The following is a 7500-nucleotide window of genomic DNA, read 5'->3' as shown; positions in this document are numbered from 1 at the left end:
TCTTCAGACGCTGGATCGTGGACTTCAGCGGAATCCCCTATGACAGGAAAAGTGCTTCGGCAGGACACTGCCATCGGGAGACAAAAGTGTCAAGGCGCGTCTCATTGTAGAAAGAAAAATGAAAAGGAGGAGGAAGGAAGAGTGGAGAAGCCCTCCATAAGGAGAAATTTAACTTTATTGACTGAATATTTTTTAAAGACAAAAAAGAAAAGAAAAATTACAGTAAAAGAAAAATACAAGGTCAGAGGTCTCAGACCTCTGAAATAGGAGTTGGAGAGCTTGGTGTCCCTGGAAGGGGGGCTGCGGTGGTAGTAGCAGTGGAAGAGGGACCGACCTCATCTTCAGACTCCTCGCCCAAGAAGCTGAGGTCGAGCTCGAAAATTTTTTTGACCACCTTCTCCTGGCAGAGCTCGAATCCTTTGATGAATGCTTCTTGGCCGAGCTTGACGTTCAGATCCCTCATCTCCGCAGAGGCCTTGAACTCCTCCACCGCAAGAACCCTGGCCTCCGAGATCAGGATCGGGATCTGCTCCACCAAATTTGCGACCTCGGCCTCTGCCTTCCTCACCGTCTCCTCCGAGGTTTGCTTTTCTTTCTCCAGAGCCTGCTTTTCTCTCTCCAGGGCCTCTTGGAGGGTGACTACCTCGGCAGCCTTTTCTTTAAGGCGAGCGACTTCAGCCCGACGACTCTCCTCCGCCTGGATGGCATCCCTCCTCGTCCGGTTCGTCGTCTCGATATTGGCAAGGAGCTGGTACCCGATCTACGAGGGCGGCTAGGAGGTCAGAATGAAGGTCGAAAAGCCAATTAAATGAAAATCTGTTTACCTCGAGAAAGGACCCTAGGGAGTCCCAAACCCGCTGTTCGGGATCGACGCGATCAATCCTCTCGACGACCTCGGGCAGGATGCAGCCATCGATCAATCGCTTTATCAAGTCCCTGTCATTGAAGGGATTCTCTCCCGGCTCTTCTTCGAAATCGTGGGATTCTTCGATGGTGGCTCGGCGGCTACTCACCCTGCAGGCCACCGACTTCCTTCTCCTCCCCCTCTCGACCTCGGGCACCTCTGTAGAATGGACCCCCGAAACGGGAACCTCAGTGGGGGGACTCCTTGAAGAGGCCCGGGGAGCCAGAGGTTCGGCGTCCGAAGGAACGTCGATCGTGGGGGCCGCCTGGGCAGGTGCGGCCGAGCTCGTCTCCTCCGTTCTAGCCTTCTTTACTGATCCGGAGGCCGCGGCGCCTTTTCTTTTGTGGGCCTTGAGGCCCTTGGCGAGCATCCTGTGCTGCTTCGGTGTCCATTCCTAAAAAAAAAAAATCAAAAATCAGTGATGGGGTGAAAAAGGAAGAAGTGACATGCAAAAAAAAAAAAAAAAGAGAGAGAAAAAGAAGAAGAGCGGGAGAAAAGAAGAGGAAAGGAAAGGTGGGATACTCGCAGGATCCTGGGGACTCAAGCCGATGTTGAACAAAAACTGCTCCTTCAGAAGGTTGGGAAGGGAAGGAGCGGAATAGCCAAGAAGCTTCCGGGCGGCCTGAAGGTCGTCCTCCCCCAGACTAGGAGCCCGACGGACAGAGTCCCTCAGGGAGCCCCAGGGGGCAATCCCAGCCTCAAGGTCGGGCAGTGGACAAAGAGGTACTTCTCCTTCCAGTTATGGATTGAAGAGGGAGCACCTTTCAGCAACCCCTTCTTACCAAACTGGGGGGAGAAATACCACCAATCCTTTGCCGAGGGGTGATGCTTGAAGGTGTAAAAGTGCCTAAACAAAGAAAGAGACGGCTGAACTTCGACTACATGACAAAGGGAGAGGAACCCTATCAAAAACCTAAAGGAGTTCGGTGCAACTGAAGCTAAAGAAATATCTAAAAAATGGAAAAGGATGACGACGAAGGGCGGAAGCAGAAGCCGGAGTCCGACACGGAAGGCCTCCTGATACAGGCAGAAGCGGCCAGGTGGGGGGGTGCTAGCCCGGTCGGCGGGACCAGGAAGCTCCAGATCGTACTCCGGAGGAACTCCATACTGAACCCTTATCAGTAGGAGTTCGTCCGGAGTCAGAGAACAGGGAATGGCACCCGACGCAAAAATCGGGCGAAGCCCAGCCCCAGATGTGGGTTCGTCTACAGTGTGGGTGTTCTGGGGGCTGAGGCGGACGAACTTCCAGAACCACTAGAGGCGAAGGTGCCGGAAGACATTTCAAATAAAGATCCTAAAAATCTTGGAGAAATCAGACGGAACAAGAGGTGGGAGGTTTGCGGGGAACCAAACCAAAGGAATGCGATAGAAGAAAAATGGAAAAAAAGGGGGACCCAAATGGCGAAAAAGGGAACAAAAGTTCCGAGACTAACCTAAGTCGCTCCGAAGGATGCAGAAGGTGCGAGGACAGGGATGACTCGAAGGATGTTTAGGGCCAAGGTAGACGCCAAGGAGGGTCAGAGCTCTCGAAGAGAAGACAGACATCGACAGAACTTTCAGGTAGAATGAGACTTCTAAAGGCGGAAAGGCGGGTTTAAATAGACCCTGGGATCCGGTGCTATAATGATCGCGGATTTCCCCAAGCCGACCCACGCTCGCCACGTATCCCGCTCGTCACGGAAGGCGGCTAAAAGCGGTTGACAACTGACAGGGCCATTACTGCATCGTACCTGGGCCAGCGCTCCAATGGAAATTCTGAAAGGTCCCTTCGGATCGCCCCGATTTGAAAGGACTCCAGCATGCGCGCATTAAATGCCAGAATATCTGAGGACGATCGTGCAAGGGATTCAAGGGGACAGCTTTGGCTGTGAAAATTTTTCTGTACTTCCTTTATTCGAAACTCGAACTTAAAAGTAGGGAGACTGGTGTTGGGTATAAAATACCCCCCAACTGAAGTTCGTGGCAGGAGTGACCCCCTGGGGATTCTACCGACTTCCGACCTCCAACGACATCTCGCCGAACCTCCCTGGCGGCCGAGCCTCTGCAGCACTCTCAAGTTCTGTCGATGGATAAAGCCCCACCAGCATCGACTGGACTTTTCGCGACGGACGGACTCCACCCAAGTTTCACGGTAATCGACCACCTTCAAGACTCGTTCAGACTCCTACGGGAGTCGGACTTCGTCCGCGACTTCAACCGCAAGAAGACTTTGTCCGGACTCCTACGGGAGCCGGACTTCATCCCTGACTCCGACTGCAGGTAGACATCATCCGGACTCCTACGGGAGTCGGACTTCATCCCCGACTCCGACTGTAGGTAAACTTCGTCCGGACTCCAACGGGAGCCGGACTTCGCCCCTGACTTTAATTGCAGGTGGACTTCGTTCGGACTCCTACGGGCGTCGGACCTCGTCCCCGACTCCGGCTGCAGGAAGACTCCGTCCGGACTCCTACGGGAGCCAGACTTCGTCCGCGACTTCAACCGCAAGAAGACTTCATCCGGACTCCTACGGGAGCCGGAATTCATCCCCGACCTGCAGGTAGACATCGTCCGGACTCCTACGGGAGCCGGACTTCGTCCCCGACTCCGACTGCAGGTAAACTTCATCCGGACTACTATGGGAGCCGGACTTCGCCCCTGACTTTAGTTGCAGGTGGACTTCGTCTGGACTCCTACGGGCGCCGGACCTCATCCCCGACTCCGGCTGCAGGAAGACTCTGTCCGGACTCCTACGGGAGCCGGACTTCGTCCGCGACTTCAACCGCAAGAAGACTTCGTCCGGACTCCTACGGGGGCCGGACATCGCCCCCGACCTTGATCGCAGGTAGACATCGTCCGGACTCCTACGGGAGCCAGACTTCATCCCCGACTTCGACTGCAGGTAGACATCGTCCGGACTCCTACGGGAGCCAGACTTCATCCCCGACTCCGACTGCAGGTAAACTTCATCCGGACTCCTACGGGAGCTGGATTTTGCCCCTGATTTTAATTGCAGGTAGACTTCGTCCGGACTCCTACGGGTGCCGGACCACGTCCCCGACTCCGGCTGCAGGAAGACTCTATTTGGACTCCTACGGGAGCCGGACTTCGTCCGTGACTTCAACCGCAAGAAAACTTCGTCCGGACTCCTATGAGAGCCGGACTTCGCCCTCGACCTTGATCGCAGGTAGACATCGTCCGGACTCCTACGGGAGTCAGACTTCGTCCCCGACTCCGACTGTAGGTAAACTTCGTCCGGACTCCTACGGGAGCCGGACTTCGCCCCTGACTTTAATTGCAGGTAGACTTCGCCCGGACTCCTATAGGAGCCGGACCTCATCCCCGACTCCGACTGCAGGAAGACTCCGTCCGGACTCCTACGGGAGCCGGACTTCGTCCGCGACTTCAACCGCAAGAAGACTTCATCCGGACTCCCACGGGAGCCGGACTTCACCCCCGACTTTGATCGCAGGTAGACATCGTCCGGACTCCTATGGGAGTCGGACTTCGTCCCCGATTCCTACTGTAGGTAAACTTCGTTCGGACTCCTATGGGAGCCGGACTTCGCCCCTGACTTTAATTGCAGGTAGACTTCGTCCGGACTCCTACGGAAGCCGGAGCAACCCCAACTCTGGTTTAGACTTCTTTTGCAGGTCCTGATGGCGATCACGACTCCCTCGACTCCAGCTTCTCCGACGCAGGCGGATTTTTGCACCAACAGAATTCTGAAGTTTGTGGCGAGAGTGACCCGCTGGGGATTCTACCGACTTCCGACCTCCAACGACATCTCGCCGAACCTCCTTGGTGGCCAAACCTCCGCAGCACTCCCAAGTTATGCCGACGGATAAACCCCCACCAGCGTCGACTGGACTCTTCACGACGGACGGACTCCACCCAAGTTTCCACGGTAATCGACCACCTTCAAGACTCCGTCCGGACTCCTACGGGAGCCGGACTTCGTCCGCGACTTCAACCGCAAGAAGACTTCATCCGGACTCCTACGGGAGCCGGACTTCGTCCCTGACTCCGACTGCAGGTAGACATCGTCCGGACTCCTACGGGAGCCAGACTTCGTCCCCGACTCCGACTGCAGGTAAACTTCGTCCGGACTCCTACGGGAGCCGAACTTCGCCCCTGACTTTAATTACAGGTGGACTTCGTCCGGACTCCTACGGGCGTCGGACCTCGTCCCCGACTCCGACTGCAGGAAGACTCCGTCTGGACTCCTACGGGAGCCGGACTTCGTCTGCGACTTCAACCGCAAGAAGACTTCATCCGAACTCCTACGGGAGCCGGACTTCATCCCCGACTCTGACTGCAGGTAGACATCGTCCAGACTCCTACGGGAGTTGGACTTCATCCCCGACTCTAACTGCAGGTAAACTACGTCCGGACTCCTACGGGAGCCGGACTCGCCCCTGACTTTAGTTGCAAGTGGACTTCGTCCGGACTCCTACGGGCGCCGGACCTCATCCCCGACTCCGACTGTAGGAAGACTCCGTCCGGACTCCTACGGGAGCCGGACTTCGTCCGTGACTTCAATCGCAAGAAGACTTTGTCCGGACTCCGACGGGGGCCGGACTTCACCCCCGACCTTGATCGCAGGTAGACATCGTCCGGACTCCTACGGGAGCCGAACTTCGTCCCCGACTCCGACTGCAGGTAGACATCGTCCGGACTCCTACGGGAGCCGTACTTCATCCCCGACTTCGACTGTAGGTAAACTTCGTCTGGACTCCTACGGGAGCCGGACTTCGCCCCTGATTTTAATTGCAGGTGGACTTCATCCGGACTCCTACGGGTGTCGGACCTCATCCCCGACTCCGACTGCAGGAAGACTCCGTCCGGACTCCTACGGGAGCCGGACTTCGTCTACGACTTCAACTGCAAGAAGACTTCGTCCGGACTCCTACGGGGGTTGGACTTCACCCCCGACCTTGATCGCAGGTAGACATCGTCCGGACTCCTACGGGAACCGGACTTCGTCCCCGACTCTGACAACAGGTAAACTTCGTCCGGACTCCTACGGGAGCCGAACTTCACCCCTGACTTTAATTGCAGGTAGACTTCGTCCAGACTCCTACGGAAGCCGGACTTCATCTCCGACTTCGGCTGCAGGAGGACTTCGTCCGGGCTCCTACAGGAGCCGGACTTTGCCCCCGACTTCAATTAAGGTGGACTTCGCCCGGACTCCTACGGACACCGAACTTCATCCCCGACTTCGGCTGCAGAAAGACTTCGTCTGAACTCCTATAGGAGCTGGACTCCGAGCCCCCGCTGCAAGCGACCCACTCCGAGTTTCCGCTGCAAACGATCTACTTCAAATTTCTATCACGAGCGGCCTTGGTCGAGACTCCTCGACAAATGATCCCCATCCGGGCTTCTACGGAGGCCGAACTCCAACCGAGATCTGGACCCCCCGGCAGGCCGCAGTAACGGCCACGACTCTGCTCCACTTCCTGCAACAGATTCTTGCGCTCCATCACTCCCTGGCAGGCCACAGTAACGGCCACGACTCTACTCCACTTCCTGCGACAGATTCTGCGTGGCTCCATCACTCCCTGGCAGACCATAATAACGGCCACGACTTTGCTCCACTTTCTGCGATGGATTTCGCATGGCTCCATCACTCCCTGCAGACCACAATAATGGCCACGATTCTGCTCCACTTCTACGATGGATACCGCGCAGTTCCTCCGCCCTCTGGCAAGTCGCGACAACGGACGCCGCTCCACTCCCCGCAACAGACTCCACGTGGCATGCCCCGATGATGGCCATGATCCCACTCCACTACTCTTCGCAACAAACTCCTCCTGATCCTGGACAGCCCACTGCTAGACGGTTACCGGACATCGCTATCAGTCTGTTGCCCCTCCCCTATAAAAGGGGACCCCAGATACGTTATTCTCTAAGCTCTAATTTCTATCCCAAAATTTTACTAAAATTTTTGTTCGAGCACTCCATTCTTGTTGAAGCAGAGAACTGACTTGAGCGTCGGAGGGTCTTGCCGGAGCAACCCCAACTCCGGTCTAGACTTTTGTGGCAGGTCCCGCGGCGACCGCGACTCCTCCGACTCCAGCTCTCCGATGCAGGCAAATTTTTGCACCAACAGGATTGACGCTAGAGGAAGGGTCCTGTGTCTTCGCAGTACCCTTTTCTAAAGAGTGCTCGACGGGATCATCTTCGGTCATCTTTTCTGACATCCACTCCTCCTTCCTCCATTAGGTCTTCGCCTCAATGCCTCCTCGCAAACATCCACGCGGCGATCCACGGCCTCCACGGCCAGATCTCAGGCTCCGGCCTCACCTCCGATTTTCTAGCCTCTTCCCCCTCCTCCAGCTACGACAGTTGGCATGGAGCAATTCGACCTATTGGTGCAGCAGGTCAGAGGCCTCACTGAAGCTGTGCAGGCCATGCAACAGCAGCAGCAGCCGCAAGGCATCAGTGCGACCGGGAAAGAGTGTTGCCAGAGCTCCAAAATCGACGTGGATGGGCCACTTGGGCCAGCCGCCCCGTTTTTCCCAAAAGATGAATCCAAGGGTGGAGAGCCCTCAATCAGACCACGATTCCACCCCTGAAAGATCTCTACCTCCATTCTGCCAGAAGACCCTCGAGAC

This window comes from Elaeis guineensis, unplaced genomic scaffold (genome assembly GCF_000442705.2).
Source record: "Elaeis guineensis isolate ETL-2024a unplaced genomic scaffold, EG11 Super_Scaffold_1000033, whole genome shotgun sequence".
NCBI classification, from domain to species: Eukaryota; Viridiplantae; Streptophyta; class Magnoliopsida; order Arecales; family Arecaceae; genus Elaeis; species Elaeis guineensis.
This window is presented reverse-complemented; position numbering follows the sequence as displayed.